At 36.6% G+C, this 18,737-nt stretch overlaps 4 pseudogenes; all 4 read right to left on the bottom strand.

The window, feature by feature from the left end:
• Positions 1-1,683: 1,683 nt before the first annotated feature.
• On the bottom strand, positions 1,684-2,953 carry LOC122925618 (annotated as a pseudogene).
• A 1,535-nt stretch (positions 2,954-4,488) lies between these two features.
• LOC122929394 lies at positions 4,489-6,023 on the bottom strand (annotated as a pseudogene).
• A 4,177-nt stretch (positions 6,024-10,200) lies between these two features.
• Positions 10,201-14,550, bottom strand: LOC122925617 (annotated as a pseudogene).
• Positions 14,551-14,599: 49 nt separating this feature from the next.
• Positions 14,600-16,090, bottom strand: LOC122925616 (annotated as a pseudogene).
• Positions 16,091-18,737: the final 2,647 nt, after the last annotated feature.

The following is an 18,737-nucleotide window of genomic DNA, read 5'->3' as shown; positions in this document are numbered from 1 at the left end:
AAAGATAATAAGACGATGTACAAGAGGCATTATTGTGGGAACAAAAAACATTTCTCCGCTTTTATTTACATTTGAGCAAAAAATACAAGATGTTCCGCACTGTGGAAAATCTCAGAGGACGTGGTCGGAAGCCAAAAGTGACACCTGTGCTGGCCAGAAGGATAGTTAGAGAGGTGAAAAAGAATCCAAGAGTCACCACAAGGCCATCCTGGTGAATCTAGGCTCTGCTGGTGGCAATGTCTCAAGGCAGACAATTCAATGGACACTGCACACTGCTGGGTTCCACAGATACAAACCAAGGAGGACGCCATTTCTCCAGATAAGGCACACAAAAGCTTGCTTGGCCTTTGCAAAAGCTCATCTGGACAAAGAAGAAGACTTCTGGTCTTCTGTTTTATGGTCAGATGAAATAAAAATTAAATTGTTAACATCAGACCTTGGGCACCCGTGGACATTTCAGCATGACAATGACCCAAAATGCACAGCAAAAGTGGTGAAGAAATGGTTAGCAGACAACAACATTAAAGTTTTGGAGTGGCCCAGCCAGAGTCCAGACTTGAATCCAATTGAGAATCTGTGGAGGGAGCTAAAGATCAGGGTAATGGCAAGAAGACCCTCCAAACTGAAAGATTTGGAGCTCATTGCTTAAGATGAATGGGCAAAAATACCTGTGGAGACATGCAAAAAGCTGGTCTGCAATTATAGGAAGCGTTTAATTGCTGTAATAGCCAATAAAGGCTTTTCTATTGATTATTGAGAAGGGTATGAATAATTTTGGTCTGGACACTTTTTGCTCAAATGTAAATAAAAGCGTCTAATTATCTTTTGGGAGACACCTATGTCATTTCTGTCCAAAAATTACTTGCTGGTGGAAAATAAAGGTAACTTTAAGTCAAAATTTGCCAGGGGTATGAATAATTATGGGCAGCACTGTATTTATATTTATCTTTCTTGCTTATCTATTTATCTCTCTATCTGTCACGAGCAAATGGAGGCGGTAAGTAAGATTTTATTTTATTTATGTTACTTTTACTCTCAAATGCCACAATCATGTATGAATGCGGCATCTGTGGGATACAATGGTGGAAGCAGTGCTATTGCAGCTCCCTGTCATTGCACCCACGACTTACAAAAAGAAATGAGCTTTGTGACAAAATAATTTTTTAGGAAGCACATTTTTGGGTAAAATTTGGGAAAGCAGCCAAATAGAATTTTGAAAAACGTCAATCATCTCTACTGTCTGTCTATCTATCTATCAATTTGCAATAATGCCATTATTTTTAAATGATACATTCTTATTACACTTTCTTAAAAAACATTTAGCCAACTAACGGAGTCCATAGGCCTAACTAACTGAGACATAGTCCTCAAAAATAAAAATACAGCCACGAAATTGGATATTTTTAAAAGCATCCTAAAATCTAATTGTGAGATGTACTTACCTTATGGGAATAACAGTTTAAGGAATAAGAAAACAACAATGTGGATAAATAGAAATATAAAGAAAGCAAAAAATGACAAAAAGAAAGCATTTAAATCACTAAAACCTTCCCACCCCCTATAGGTACAACCCTGCTGTTCAGTGCTATACTCCAAAGCATTTTTATGTGTATCCATGGAAGGTCTCTTGTAAGACCACTAAAGGTTAAACCATATTCAAGTTAGAACAATATAACATTTCTGTTAAGTCCTCTCAATGACATCCACAATCATATTTTCATGGTGCTTCAAGACCACCTTTTTGTCTTCATACATCAGCATAGATAATGATCTCATTTTCACTGGGCTACTCGAGGAGCAATCAACTCTATCTGGATGGTAAAATGTTACCAAACACTAAAGAAATTAAAGAAAAAATATTATTTTATCAAGAAATGGTAATTTCTTATGACAATATAAATGTAACAGTAAATTGAATAATTGTCAAGTGAAAGTATAGAAAAAAGTAATAATGACCTTAATGTAAGCAGGCTTAGTTGGCTTGAAGATTGTGCTCAGGGGGATGGGGCAGGATTTCTTCACATCTGTATGCATTGAAGTTTTTGGGATAGATTATCTGGTCTCCCGATCCAATCTTTTTAAAGTCCACTATCATTTCTACTTGTCTGCACAAAGATCTTCCATCTTCAATAGATTTGATGGTAAAGTTGGCCATAATCATGCCATGCATTGCATTTCTACCTTTCCTAAATCTCCTAGTACCAGAAGCTGGGGTCATCATATATTTAGACGACTCGACTGTCTGAATGAGGTTGGAATATCCGTAGAGGTTATTAGAAGGAGTGTCCTTCGTAAAAACCACCAAAACAACTCTTTCCATCAACATTTCTGTACAGTTGTTTTCTTGACCATCCTTGGACATTCCCTTGTCCTTCAGGTCTTCATGATTATTAGAATGTTGTTCCATGAAGGAAATAAGTTTGTATTGTATTGTTGCTTGTGACAGAAGACATATCAAAGAATAACACCCAATGATTTGTCAATTGAAAGCAATAAAAGAAAGCAACCTGAAAGCAATAAAAGAAAACTAAGTTCAACAACTGTGTTATATGATCAATAATTGTTCCAAATATAATGCATTCAATATTATATTTATGTAAGGTAGGAATTGGTAAACATCTCCTCTACAGGGTACCAATTTTGAGACATAAAACACTTAGCTATAGGTGTCTACAGTGGTTTATAGAAAAAACAGGAACAATTAAACACATACAATTTTCTTGATATAATCAATAAATACTTGCTTTTGGCAGAGAGGATTAGAATCTTGAAGAACGGAGTGTTCCAGCCTGGATAGATCTGTTCAGTTCCTCATGGCCAGGATTTGATAGAGCTGCATGATGAAGGGAGAGTACTTTATGTTCTGGGGGTCTGTCCTTCTACGTAGACTGGATGAAGTCTTTAAGCCAAGGTTTAAAAGTTGAAGGGGAATCCTTGGTAGAGAAGAAGGCATTCATAGAACAATGGAGAGGACTGTGAAGTGTAGAATAGAGGTCAACCAAGACATATCTACACAGGTATTCTGTAATGTTTCTGAAGAGATATTGCTAAGAACTTCTCCAAGAATGAGGTCTTGAGGGTTCTCTTAATTATATATCTATAGATTGTATAGGTAGTGACGGGCCTCATTGCGAGAATTCGTCTAATAATTTGACAAATTAATTTATACTGTAAAACAACATTTCCCGAACTCTGTTTCGGTTCCAAGTGGCTCCGTAGAGTATTAAAAAAATTGTACAAATCCCTTATGAAGATATATTACTTTGATGAGTTTATCAGTGTGCGCCTATGTTTGCCCTTGACTGCCTGTGTCTTATATAACTCTTGCAGACCTTGCACAGGGCAATGCTTCTGTATTCCATAAAGACCCTCCATGACCTTATTGATAGTAGAATATAAGCTTGATTATGACTGTACAGTTTCTCATTCATAGACCAACACAGAATGACATTCAGCGTGTTTTGCAAGGGCACCTTCCTGTCTAGAGCAACATTGATTGGCTTACCTAGGCTGCACTGTCAGCCTATGAGCCAATCAGTGCAAGCCCCCCTACTTCCTTTCAGGGTCATGTGAGCATCCTTTATCTTCCTACCTCATGATTAGGGATGAGCGAATCAACTTTGGATGGAACATCCGAAGTCGATTTGCATAAAACTTATTTCCAAAACTCTATAGAGCAGGAGCTCCGTACAGAATTAGACTGTATTGGCTCAGATGAGCCGAAGTTATTGCTTCGCGAAGTCTCACGAGACTTCGCATTATAGCTTCGGGAAATGTTTTTTTTACAGTACAAATTAATTTATGAAGTTATTACGCGAAGTCTCGCGAGACTTCGCGAAGCAATAACTTTTACTCATCGGAGCCAATACAGTCTAGTACAGTACAGAGCTCCTGCTCCATACAGTATTGGAACAAAGTTTTATGCGAATCGACTTCGGATGTTTTATCCAAAGTCGATTCGCTCATCCCTAATCTTCATGTAAGCGAACCAAAGAAGCTTCAGGTTTATTTGGTGGATGAATTTTGGAACGTTTGTAATGAACCAGATTAGTTACAAACTGATTTGCTCATCTCACCGCAGACCAATTGTACTTGTCTATTACATATAGCCACAACCCAAAACAAAAACACACAAAACAGAATTGCAAATTAAAAATTTTATTACACCTCTCACAATATACAATATATATCTACATAGTTATATACATATTACCTTAGGAATATTTATTTCTTTAGTTTTGACTCTAGGCAGAATATATTACATAGTCACCAAATATCACACATTTTTGATAGGTTTGGTCTTCGCATATGGGATAAAGGTGCCTTTTAGATTGACTGCAACCTCTCCACCCCCTATAGGTACAACCCTGCTCTCCAGTGCTACACTCCAAAGCATTTCTGTGTGGATCCATGGAAGGTCTTTTGTAAGACCACTACAGGTTAAAACATATTTAAGTTAGAACAATATAACATTTCTGTTAAGTCCTCTCAATGACATCCACATTCTTCAACAATCATATCTTCATGGTGCTTCAAGACCACTTTTCCGTCTTCATACATAAGCAAAGATAATGGGCTCATCTTTACTGGGCTACATAAGGAGCAATCAACTCTGTTCGGATGGTAAAATTTTACCAAACTCTAAAGAAATTAAAGAAAATATATTATTTTATTAAGAAATGGTAATTTCTTATGACAATATAAATGTAACTGTAAATTTTATAATTGTCAAGCAAATATATAGGAAAAGAAGTAATAATTACCTTAACATAAGCATGGTTGGTTGGCTTGAAGATCGTGCTCAGGGGGATCGGACAGGCTCCTTCACATCTGTATGCATTAAAGTTCTTGGGATAGATTATCTGGTCTCCCCATCCAATCTTTTCAAAGTCCACAATCATGTCTACTCTTCTGCACAAAGGTCTTCCATCTTCAATAGGTTTGATGGTAAAGTTGGCCATAATCATGTCATGCATTGCATTTCTACCTTTCCTAAATCTCCTAGTACCAGAAGCTGGGGTCATCACATATTTAGATGACTCTACTGTCTGGATGAGGTTCGGGTATCCATTTAGGTTAGTAGAAGGAGTGTCCTTGATAAAAACCACCAACACAACTTTTTCCGTTGGCACTTCTGTACAGTTGTTTTCTTGATTATCCTTGGACATTCCCTTGGCCTTCATGTCTTTTTGATTATTAGAATGTTTTTCTTCATAGAAATAGGATTGCATCATTCTAGTGATATTGACAATCTTCAAACTCGATCCTCTTTCACTACTAAGGTCAACTTTCATTGACCCCAAAAAGATCTTCTCTTTGCCTTCTTTACTATTATAGATGTCAAGGGTCACATCTTTGATTCTCTCAGGAGAAGAAGGCTGTATCCTCAACTCTGCCAATTGTATTTTCACTGTTGTTTGTGACAGAAGACATATCAAAAGATAACACCCAGTGATCGGTCAGTTGAGAGCAATCTGGAAGCAATAAAAGAAAACTATGGTCAACAACTGTGCTATATGATCAATAGTTTTGCCAAATATAATACATTCAATGTTATATTTATGTAAGGTAAGAATTGGTCAACATCTCTTCTACAGTGTACCAATTTTGAGACCTAAAAACACTTAGGTGAGACATACTGTATGCGTCTCCAATGGTTATAGAAAAGCCAGGAACAAATAAATATACAAAAATGATCATAATATAATCAATAAAGACTTACTTTTGGCAGAGAGGCTTAGAATAGTGTCAGTATCTTGAAGGATGGAGTGTTCCAGTCTGGGTAGATCTGTTGTGTTCCTCATGGTGAGAACCTGATAGAGCTGCATCATGAAGGGAGAGTACTTCATATTCTGAGAGTCTTTGCTTCCATGCAGACTAGATGAATGCAGACTGGATGAATTCCTTAAACCAAGGTTTGAATGTTGAAGAGGAATCCTTGTTTGTTTCCCTGGTAGAGAGGAAGGCATTCCCAGAACAATGGAAAGGATTGTGAAGTGTAGAATGGAGGTCAACCAAGACATTTCTACACAGGTATTCTGTAATGTTTCTCAAGAGATGTTGCTAAGAACTTATCCAAGAATGATATGAGGTCTTGAGGGTTCTCTTAACTTATATATCCATGGATCAAAAGCCTCTATCTTAACACCTTTGACCTTTCATCTATGTAAACACAAAAAAGGTCAAGGCCACAATAGACACTTCTTCTATTATGTAAATGAGGCAATTCGTTAGGCGACATAACTACCTGTTTATACAAGCACATTCTCCTTTAATGAGATTCCAAAAGTAAAGGTTTTTATGAAGTTTACACGGCTAATAAGTTTTAGCTTTTGCAATAATGATGTCATAATATTTTAAATATTAATTAAATCTATTTATCCCTCTATATTTAATTTATCTTTCTAATCTTTCTATATCTATCTATCAATTAATTTATCTATCTTATCTATCTATGTCATGTCTTTCTATCCATATCTACCTAAATATCGATCTTTCTGTTTTTATCTATTTTTCTATCTCTCATATCTGTCTATTTATATATATCTTTCGTCTTTATCTATCTATCTATCTATCTATCTATCTATCTATCTTCATCTGTCTCTCATATCTATCTAACTATCTATCTTTTTATATTTATCTATGTTTCTTATCTATTATCTATCTACCTACATTTATCTTTCTTGTATTTCTATATATATTTATTTATCTTTCTTTTCTATCTATCTATCTATCTATCTATAAATCTATCTTCATCTTTCCTATCTATTTTTCTTTCTTTCTATATTTCTCTCTATGATCTATCTATCTACCTACCTCATGAGTACTCACCAAATTTGTAGACCTGTATATATGAAGATTAGGGTGAGCGAATCGACTTTGAATGAAACATCCATAGTCGATTCGCATAATACTTTCTATGATTACTGTATGGAGGGAGCGCTCCGTACAGTATTGAAATGTATTGGCTCCTAGGAGCCGGAGTTATTACTTCGCGAAATCTCGCGACACCCTGTGTAATAACTTCACAAATTAATTTCTACTTAAACACCAATACGTTATGAGGAAAAACCAATATCATCCAGAAATTCCCCTGATATTTAACACAAAGAACGCACAATCCGGATAGGAAATAATAAATATATATCTTTATTAGTACATGATACATAAAATGTTTGTTAAAATCAGTTGGAGGTGCAAATACACGAGGCTAAACTTGCCACACAAGGGATTACAGACAGTATGAACCCCCAGAGTATAATTCAATCATACAAAAATAGGGGTATGAGGTCACCGCATGGAGTGCATAGGATCATTGCACAAAGTGCCAAATACCAAAATGCCGATGGATAATCAACCTCAAAATTCCACACATACCAATGAATATACCTGCAAGAGGATCTGTGACTCCCATATGTTTTTGTATTATTGAATTATACTCTGGGGTTCATACTGTCTGTAATCGCTTGTGTGGCAAATTTAGCCTCATGTGTATTTGCACCTCCAACTAATTTTATCTAACATTTTATGTATCATTTACTAATAAAGATATATATTTATTATTTCCTATCCGGATTGGCCGTTGTTTGTGTTAAATTAAATTCTACTGTAAAACAACATTTCCCAATCTCTGTTTCGGTTCCAAGTGGCTCTGTACAGTATTCAAAGTATTGTGCAAATCTCTTATGAAGATATATTACTTTGATGAGTTTATCAGAGTGTGTAGCTGCACAGAGTGTATTGTGCCTTTCTAACACTTATAAAAACTTTGATCTCCCACTTGAAATAATGTATTTCTATCTGAAAAGTACAATCCTCTGAACTCATTGTTTCCCCAGTAACACTTCTATATCATAGGTGTCAAAGTTTTGTTTTATCCCAGAGGTGTGGATGTTACAGTAACACCTACAGTATGATTTTACTGGGAAGATGCTTATGTGATAAGATTATCATATGCTTTCAAGAATTTTGTTTCTGTAATGTTTTTGTTCTTTCATTTGCAATATTTATCTTTTATCTATCTATCTATCCTTAATTATCTTTAATATCTATCTATCTATATCTATTTTTTAATATATCATGTCTTTCTGTCCATATCTACCTATATATATCTAGTGTATCTTTTCATATCTATATATCTATCTATTTATCTATCTATTGTTATCTTTCTCAACTATGTTTATCTATCTCTCTTACTCATATCTACAGCACTGCCCATAATTATTCATACCCCTGGCAAATTTTCACTTAAAGTTACTTTTATTCAACCAGCAAGTAATTTTTTGACGGGAAATGACATAGCTGTCTCCCAAAAGATAATAAGACGATGTACAAGAGGCATTATTGTGGAAAAAAAAAACATTTCTCCGCTTTTATTTACATTTGAGCAAAAAATACAAGATGTTCCGCACTGTGGAAAATCTCAGAGGACGTGGTCGGAAGCCAAAAGTGACACCTGTGCTGGCCAGGAGGATAGTTAGAGAGGTGAAAAAGAATCCAAGAGTCACCACCAAGGCCATCCTGGTGAATCTAGGCTCTGCTGGTGGCAATGTCTCAAGGCAGACAATTCAATGGACACTGCACACTGCTGGGTTCCACAGATACAGACCAAGGAGGACGCCATTTCTCCAGATAAGGCACACAAAAGCTTGCTTGGCCTTTGCAAAAGCTCATCTGGACAAAGAAGAAGACTTCTGGTCTTCTGTTTTATGGTCAGATGAAACAAAAATTGAATTGTTTGGTCACAATGATGTTTTCTTCGCTTGGCGTAAAAAAGGAGAAGCCTTCAACCCAAAGAACACCATCCCCACTGTCAAACATGGTGGTGGGAACCTAATGCTTTGTTTTGTTTTTTCAGCCAATGGACCAGGGAACCTAATCACAGTAAACGGCACCATGAAAAAAAGAGCAATACATGAGGATTCTCAACGACAACATCAGACCTTGGGCACCCGTGGACATTTCAGCATGACAATGACCCAAAATGCACAGCAAAAGTGGTGAAGAAATGGTTAGCAGACAACAACATTAAAGTTTTGGAGTGGCCCAGCCAGAGTCCAGACTTGAATCCAATTGAGAATCTGTGGAGGGAGCTAAAGATCAGGGTAATGGCAAGAAGACCCTCCAACCTGAAAGATTTGGAGCTCATTGCTAAAGATGAATGGGCAAAAATACCTGTGGAGACATGCAAAAAGCTGGTCTGCAATTATAGGAAGCGTTTAATTGCTGTAATAGCCAATAAAGGCTTTTCTATTGATTATTGAGAAGGGTATGAATAATTTTGGACTGGACACTTTTTGCTCAAATGTAAATAAAAGCGTCTTATTATCTTTTGGGAGACACCTATGTCATTTCTGTCAAAAAATTACTTGCTGGTTGAATAAAGGTAACTTTAAGTCAAAATTTGCCAGGGGTATGAATAATTATGGGCAGCACTGTATTTATATTTATCTTTCTTGCTTATCTATTTATCTCTCTATCTGTCACGAGCAAATGGAGGCGGTAAGTAAGATTTTATTTTTTTTTATGTTACTTTTACTCTCAAATGCCACAATCATGTATGAATGCGGCATCTGTGGGATACAATGGTGGAAGCAGTGCTATTGCAGCTCCCTGTCATTGCACCCACGACTTACAAAAATAAATGAGCTTTGTGACAAAATAATTTTTTAGGAAGCACATTTTTGGGTGAAATTTGGTGAAGCAGCCAAATAGAATTTTGAAAAACGTCAATCATCTCTACTGTCTGTCTATCTATCTATCTATCTATCTATCAATTTGCAATAATGCCATTATTTTTAAATGATACATTCTTATTACACTTTCTTAAAAAACATTTAGCCAACTAAGAGAGTCCATAGGTCTAACTAACTGAGACATAGTCCTCAAAAATAAAAATACAGCCACGAAATTGGATATTTTTAAAAGCATCCTAAAATCTAATTGTGAGATGTACTTACCTTATGGGAATAACAGTTTAAGGAATAAGAAAACAACAATGTGGATAAATAGAAATATAAAGAAAGCAAAAAATGACAAAAAGAAAGCATTTAAATCACTAAAACCTTCCCACCCCCTATAGGTACAACCCTGCTGTTCAGTGCTATACTCCAAAGCATTTTTATGTGTATCCATGGAAGGTCTCTTGTAAGACCACTAAAGGTTAAACCATATTCAAGTTAGAACAATATAACATTTCTGTTAAGTCCTCTCAATGACATCCACAATCATATTTTCATGGTGCTTCAAGACCACCTTTTTGTCTTCATACATCAGCATAGATAATGGGCTCATTTTCACTGGGCTACACGAGGAGCAATCAACTCTATCTGGATGGTAAAATGTTACCAAACACTAAAGAAATTAAAGAAAAAATATTATTTCATCAAGAAATGGTAATTTCTTATTACAATAAAAATTTAACAGTAAATTGAATAATTGTCAAGTGAAAGTGTAAAAAAAAAGTAATAATTACCTTAACATAAGCATGGTTGGTTGGCTTGAAGATCGTGCTCAGGGGGATCTGACAGGCTCCTTCACATCTGTATGCATTAAACTTCTTGGGATAGATTATCTGGTCTCCCCATCCAATCTTTTTAAAGTCCACAATCATGTCTACTCTTTTGCACAAAGGTCTTACATCTTCAATTGGTTTGATGGTAAAGTTGGCCATAATCATGCCAAGCATTGCATTCCTACCTTTCCTAAATCTTCTAGTATCAGAAGCTGGGGTCATCACATATTTAGATGACTCGACTGTCTGGATGAGGTTCGGGTATCCATTTAGGTTAGTAGAAGGAGTGTCCTTGATAAAAACCACCAACAGAACTTTTACCGTTGGCACTTCTGTGCAGTTGTTTTCTTGATTATCCTTGGACATTCCCTTGGCCTTGATGTCATTTTGTATATTAGAATGTTTTTCTTTATGGAAATAGGATTGCATCATTCTAGTGATATTGACAATCTTCAAACTCGATCCGCTTTCACTACTAAGGTCAACTTTCATTGACCCCAAAAAGATCTTCTATTTGCCTTCTTTACTATTATAGATGTGAAGGGTCACATCTCTGATTCTCTCAGGAGAAGAAGGCTGTATCCTCAACTCTGCCAATTGTATTTCACTGTTGTTTGTGACAGAAGACATATCAAATGATAACACCCAGTGATCGGTCAGTTCAAAGCAATCTGGAAGCAATAATAGAAAACTATGGTCAACAACTGTGCTAAATGATCAATAGTTTTGCCAAATATGATGCATTCAATGTTATATTTATGTAAGGTAGGAATTTGTCAACATCTTTTCTACACTGTACCAATTTTGAGACCTAAAACACTTGAGACATACAGTACAGACCAAAAGTTTGGACACACCTTCTCATTCAAAGAGTTTTCTTTATTTTCATGACTATGAAAATTGTAGATTCACACTGAATGCATCAAAACTATGAATTAACACATATATACATAACAAAAAAGTGTGAAACAACTGAAAATATGTCATATTCTAGGTTCTTCAAAGTAGACACCTTTTGCTTTGATTACTGCTTTGCACACTCTTGGCATTCTCTTGATGAGCTTCAAGAGGTCGTCACCTGAAATGGTTTTCACTTCACAGGTGTGCCCTGTCAGGTTTAATAAGTGGGATTTCTTGCCTTATAAATGGGGTTGGGACAATCAGTTGCGTTGTGGAGAAGTCAGGTGGATACACAGCTGATAGTCCTACTGAATAGACTGTTAGAATTTGTATTATGGCAAGAAAAAAGCAGCTAAGTAAAGAAAAACGAGTGGCCATCATTACTTTAAGAAATGAAGGTCAATCAGTCCAAAAAATTGGTAAAACCTTAAAAGTGTCCCCAAGTGCAGTCACAAAAACCATCAAGCGCTACAAAGAAACTGGCTCACATGCGGACCGCCCCAGGAAAGGAAGACCAATAGTCACCTCGTGGTATAGAGGAATATCCACCTAATCGACGTCTTGAGGCGCATGTTCATTGCACCTATGAAGCACTCCTGTTGAGGACATCGACCGGACTACTATCTATGCGCGCTTGTAGTGGAGTCTTGTGAGTATAACTTATTCACAAGGTGCGGTAACTATTGCATACATACTACACCATAGTGCAGTTTTCCCATTCTTTTCAGGTTTCCATGCCATTGCTGGGATAGATGTGTGTATATGGTCCTATTAATTGAAGGCATTTTCCGAATGCAAAAGCATAAGAATCGACTGAAATAGTAAAAGAACTTCCTCTAGCAGCACAATCCTTTTTGTATTAAGAGTCACCTCTGCTGTGGAGGATAAGTTCATCCGAGTCACCAGCCTCAGAAATCGCAGGTTAACAGCAGCTCAGATTAGAGAACAGGTCAATGCCACACAGAGTTCTAGCAGCAGACACATCTCTAGAACAACTGTTAAGAGGAGACTGTGTGAATCAGGCCTTCATGGTAGAATATCTGCTAGGAAACCACTGCTAAGGACAGGCAACAAGCAGAAGAGACTTGTTTGGGCTAAAGAACACAAGGAATGGACATTAGACCAGTGGAAATCTGTGCTTTGGTCTGATGAGTCCAAATTTGAGATCTTTGGTTCCAACCACCGAGTCTTTGTGCGACGCAGAAAAGGTGAACTGATGGACTCTACATGCCTAGTTCCCACCGTGAAGCATGAAGGAGGAGGTGTGATGGTGTGGGGGTGCTTTGCTGGTGACACTGTTGGGGATTTATTCAAAATTGAAGGCATACTGAACCAGCATGGCCACCACAGCATCTTGGAGTGGCATGCTATTCCATCCGGTTTGCGTTTAGTTGGACCGTCATTTATTTTTCAACAGGACAATGACCCCAAACACACCTCCAGGCTGTGTAAGGGCTATTTGACCATGAAGGAGAGTGATGGGGTGCTGCGCCAGATGACCTGACCTCCACAGTCACCGGACCTGAACCCAATCGAGATGGTTTGGGGTGAGATGGACCGCAGAGTGAAGGCAAAAGGGCCAACAAGTGCTAAGCATCTCTGGGAACTCCTTCAAGACTGTTGGAAGACCATTTCAGATGACTACCTCTTGAATCTCATCAAGAGAATGCCAAGAGTGTGCAAAGCAGTAATCAATGCAAAAGGTGGCTACTTTCAAGAACCTAGAATATGACATATTTTCAGTTGTTTCACACTTTTTTGATATGTATATAATTCCACATGTGTTAATTCATAGTTTTGATGCCTTCAGTGTGAATCTAGAATTTTCATATTCATGAAAATAAAGAAAACTCTTTGGATGAGAAGGTGTGTCCAAACTTTTGGTCTGTACTGTATATATATATATATATATATATATATATATATATTCATATATTTATAGCAGTGAAATAATCCAGAACCTGATTAAACAATAAATCAGTCGAGTTGCGTGGAGAAGCTGTCTGGCGCACACAACACACTCACCATGCCACTTGCATACATAACTGTATCAACACTTATGATCACAAGAGATAACATAATTTGCGCTTCATAGATATATGAGTACAGGTAATGGCATCGTCGAGCAAAGTGCGCATGTGCATACCAGAAGATTGAGGCAATCAAGTCCAGAAGCTTTTGTCAAGAATGTGCTTTTTTTATGTCCTTGAGCCCCTTCGCTCAACGATGCTATTACCTGTAGTCCACACGGGCACAGACTACAATGTGTAGTGCGCACGTGCGGGATTTCAAACAGGCTCAGGGATTAGGACAGCGTGCCGGCTCTTGAATATATTATATTAGAGGTGGTGCTGGACTCAGGAAGACGGCGCTGGGCACCGGACAAAGGGGTGCAGCTGGGCACCGAGTTAGGAAAGGACATCCCCTTGGGCACCTTATGTAAGTCATTAGCATTTCACTAAAAACGATTTTATAAAGAAAGAAATCAAGACTATTAGATGATAAGGGCATCACGTAATACAGCTCACGGAGAACTACAAGTAGCTATGTTTTACTGTAGGGGTAAAATGTGGTGACAGAATCCCTTTAAGCATTTTACATTATGCATTGGTTGAAACTAGAGATGAGCAAAATGAATCTACAGAACTGAAGAAGCCCTGCTGATTGGACAAATTGATTCTATAGAATAATTTCGCTAATTTATAGCCTGAGCTCATCGCTTTTGTAAATACAATGGTGCAGACTGATTGTACTTCTCTAATACATGTAGCCTCGTCCCAAAGCAAAAACACACAAGACAGAATTGCAAATAAAACATTTTTATTACACCTCTCACAATCAACAATACATTACATAATTATGTATATAAATATTATCTTAGGAACATGAATTAATATTTAGAGATTATTTGCTTCATTTCTTTAGTTTTTTTTCTCTAGGCACAATCTCTTATATGGTCCCCAAACATCACAGATCTTTCATAGCTTTGGTCTTCTCATATGGGATAAAAGTGCCTTTAAGTTCGACTATAGCCTCTCCACCTTTATAGTTATAACCTTGCTGTCTAGTGCTACACTCGAAAGCATTTCTATGTGGATACCTGGAAGGTCTCTTGCAAGACCACTACAAGTTAACATTTATCAATTACAGCAACTATGGCAAGTATAAAATTCCTGTTATGTCCTCTCAATGACATCCACATTCTTCAACAATCATATCTTCATGGTGCTTCAAGACCACCTTTCCTTCTTCATACATCAACATTGATAATGGGATCATCTTCACTAGGACACACGAGGAACAACCAATTGTGTCTGGATTGTACAACTTCAACAAACTCTAAAAAGATTTTAAAAAAGTATTTGATCAAGAAACTGTAATTTATCATGACTATGTAAATGTAACAGTAAAGTTAATAAAAGCAAATAAATATACAGAAAAAAGGTAATTACTTTAAAGTAGGCATGATTCGTTGGCTTGAAGATCTCGCTCAGAGGTGTGGGACAGGCTCCTTCACATCTGTATGCATTGAACTTCTTGGGATAGATTATCTGGTCTCCCCATCCAATCTTTTCAAAGTCCACAATCATGTCCACTCTTCTACACAAGGGTCTTCCATCTTCAATAGATTTGGTAGGAAAGTTGGCCATGATCATGCCATGCATTGCATTTCTACCTTTCCTAAGTATCCTAGTACCAGACACTGGGGTCATCACATATTTAGAGGACTTGACTGTCTGGATGAGATTGGGATATCCATGGAGGTTATTAGAAGGAGTGTCCTTGGAAAAGACCACCAACATAATTCTTTCAGTTGGCACCTCTTTACAGCTGGTTCCTTGGCCATTCTTGAATGTTCCCTTGTGCTTCATGTCTATTTGATTATTAGAAAGTTTTTCTTGATGGAAATAAGATTGTATAATTCTGGTGACATTGACAGTCTTTAAAGTCGATACGTTTTCACTACTAAGGTCAACTTTCATTGACCCCAGAAAGATCTTTAATCTGGCTTCTTCACTGTGATAGATGTCAAGAGTCACTTCATGGTTTCTCTCAGTAGAAGAAAGCTGCATCCTTAGCTCGGCCAATTTTATTTCATTGTTGTTTGTGAGGGAAGATATATCAAAGGATAACATCCAATGATTTGTCAGTTGAGAGCAACCTAAAAGCAATGAGAGAAAATTATGGTCAACAACTGTGCTACATGATCATTCATTTTGCCAAATACAATGCATTCAATGTTATATACGTTAAAAATTGGTCAACATCTCCTCTATAGGGTAGGAATTATAAGAGATAAAACACTTAGCTTTTGGTGTCTACAGTGGTTATAGAAAAATCTGGAACAACAATATATATATCAATTATCTTACTATAATCAATAAAGACTTACGTTTGGCAGAGAGGCTTAGAATGGTGTCAGAATCTTGAAGAACGGAAGTGTTCCAGGCTAGAAAGGTCTGTTATGTTCTTCATGATGAGGGTCTGATAGAGCTGCATCATGAAAGGAGAGTATTTCATCTTCTGGGAGTCTGTCTTTTCATGTAGACTGGATGAAGTTTTCAAACCAAGGTTTGAATGTTTAAGAGGAATCCTTGTTTGATTCCCTGGTAGAGAAGAAGACATTCCCAGAATCATGGAGAGGAGGGTGAAGTGTAGAACAGTCAACCAAGACATTTCTAAATCGGTCTTCTGTAATGTCTCTCAGGAGATGTTGTTCAGAACTTCTCCAAGGATGAAGTGAGGTCTTGAGGGTTCTCTTAACTTATATATCTATGGATCAAAGGTCTTCATGTTAACACCTTTGACCTTTCATCTATGTAAACACAACAAAGGTCAAGGCCACAATAGACACTTCTTCTATTATGCAAATAAACCAAGTCATTAGGTGACATAAGTACCTGTTTATATAAGAAAAGTCTCCATTAATGTCTATAGAACAGAAACTCTGCTTGATAATCAAAAAAAGAAAAGAGTTTGTGAGGGGCACACAGTTAATAAGTTTTAGGTTTTGCAATAATGATGTGATTACTTTTTTTCAAGTGAATAGTGTTGAGCATAGTCGCTTTAGTCAAAAGTTCATTTGAATGCAGTACGGAGATCTCTATATCTATCTATCTGTTTATCTATTCATCTGTAGATTTGCAATAATGAAGTCATTTTTTTTTTAAGGTAGATTGTTATAGTTCTATATTATTTTCGATGATTGTATCAGTGTGTACCTGTACATAGGATATTGTGTCTTACTAACACTTCTAGAAAACTATTACCTTCTACTTCGAATTATGTATTCCTATCACCCTGAACTATACAATCCTCTCATTGTTTGCCAGTAACACTTCTATATTATAGGTGTCACATTTTTGTGTTATCCCAGAGGTGTGGATGTTACAGTAACAACTACTTTCTGATTAGGTTATCATATGTTTTAATACATTTAGTGTCTGGAATGTTTTTGATCTGTTCTTTGCAATATTTTTCTTTATCTTTTCTTTATTATTTCACCCATCTCATGGTCTATCTATCTATGTAATTTCTGTCTGTAGATTTGCAATAAGGATATTTTTGATACTGTTGTTTGTACAGCCTAAAATTACATCTGTTATTAATCATTCCATATATGTGCAGTAATATGCAAGACATATCTTTCTTCTATTCTTTCTTCTATAGTCTTTTTATAGTCCATCTATCGTCTATTTATCTATAGTCTAACTTTATTTATTTGTTCCATAAGACACACTGACATTTCTTACCAATTTTCAAGGGAAAAAGTATATCTTATGGAGTAAAAACTATGGTATCTATCTATCTAATTACTCAACTGGGTTTGATAAAGTCATTAGAACACAAGACCGCCTTGGCAGTATATAGACAAAAATGAGGAAGTATAAATAGTACATAAAGCTAGAACACCTTCCCAAATAATAAAATATAACTTTTAATAATATCTTAAAAACGTATGCTCACATAAAGCTCAGACCCCATGGGTCAAGATACCAGATACGAATGGGATATCTATTATTTCAGAACAATGGGTTATTTATTCTGGGATTACTCATGGTGTGATGAATAAGGCCCATAAATTTGCAGGGGACTCACCACAGAGACGGACGTAGTGAGGATGCTTGCTGGTAAACAATCTATAATGGCGACAAATAGGGAGCACATAGAACTAATGATGATACCTAGTTTTCCCTATACATCCATCGCTAGATCTCAGCTAAGATCTAGCGAGGGATGTATAGGGAAAACTAGGTATCCTCATTAGTTCTGAAATAATAGGTATCCCATTCGTACCTGGTATCTTGACCCTTGGGGTCTGAGCTTTATGTGAGCATGCATTTTTAAGCTATTATTAAAAGTTATATATTATTATATGAGAAGGTGTTCTTTATGTGGGTTTGGTAAAGGCCCACTTTTCTGGGACTGTGGTCAGGTGAAGGTCTGACCTGAACACAAATTAAAAACAGCTTACAAACCTTGTAGACCTGTTTAGATGAAGAGATATTACTTTGATGAGTTTATCAGAGTGTGTACCTGCACATGGTGTATTATATGTTACTAACACTTATAGAAAACTTTGATCTCCCACTTCAAATAATGTATTTCTATCTGAATAGTACAATCCTCTGAACTCATTGTTTGCCCAGTAACACCTCTATATCATAGGTGTCAAAGTTTTGTTTTATCCCAGAGGTGTGGATGTTACAGTAACACCTACAGTATGATTTTACTGGGAAGATGCTTATTGGATAAGATTATCATATGCTTTCAAGAATTCAGTTTCTGTAATGTTTTGATCTGTCATCATTTGCAATATCTTATCTCTATTATCTACATATTCTGTGCATGGCATACCTTTATATCAGTTTCTTTTACCAGTGGTTGCTATAATCGAATTTTTCAAACACACATAGTCACTAGGTCACATTTTACACACAGTCAGTTGACCTACTAATATGAGAAGAAGTTGAAATTCCCAAAGGGAAACAAAACAAAACCAGAGAGAATTTACAAACTCCATGCAGATGTTTATTTGGCTTCTTTTTTTTTATGCTAGTATTTTGCTTTAAACAATATTTTGGTTACTGAAATAGTCAACATTTACTATCTGAACTGCACTTGTAATAGTGTGGCTATGGCCTCAAGGACTTTTTCAATAAGCCCAATGTTACCCCTTTGGCTCAATTGTGGGATGATGATGGGGTGCAATGGCAAAGGCCCCCAAATACAATGTGTATAAGATTAATAGGCTCTGCCAAATTCAAAACCTAATAGTTTGCTCCCCAAAAATGATTACAAAACTAATATACTTCAAATTGGC

The sequence above is a fragment of the Bufo gargarizans genome, chromosome 2 (genome assembly GCF_014858855.1).
Source record: "Bufo gargarizans isolate SCDJY-AF-19 chromosome 2, ASM1485885v1, whole genome shotgun sequence".
In the NCBI taxonomy this organism is placed as follows: Eukaryota; Metazoa; Chordata; class Amphibia; order Anura; family Bufonidae; genus Bufo; species Bufo gargarizans.
This window is presented reverse-complemented; position numbering and strand designations above follow the sequence as displayed.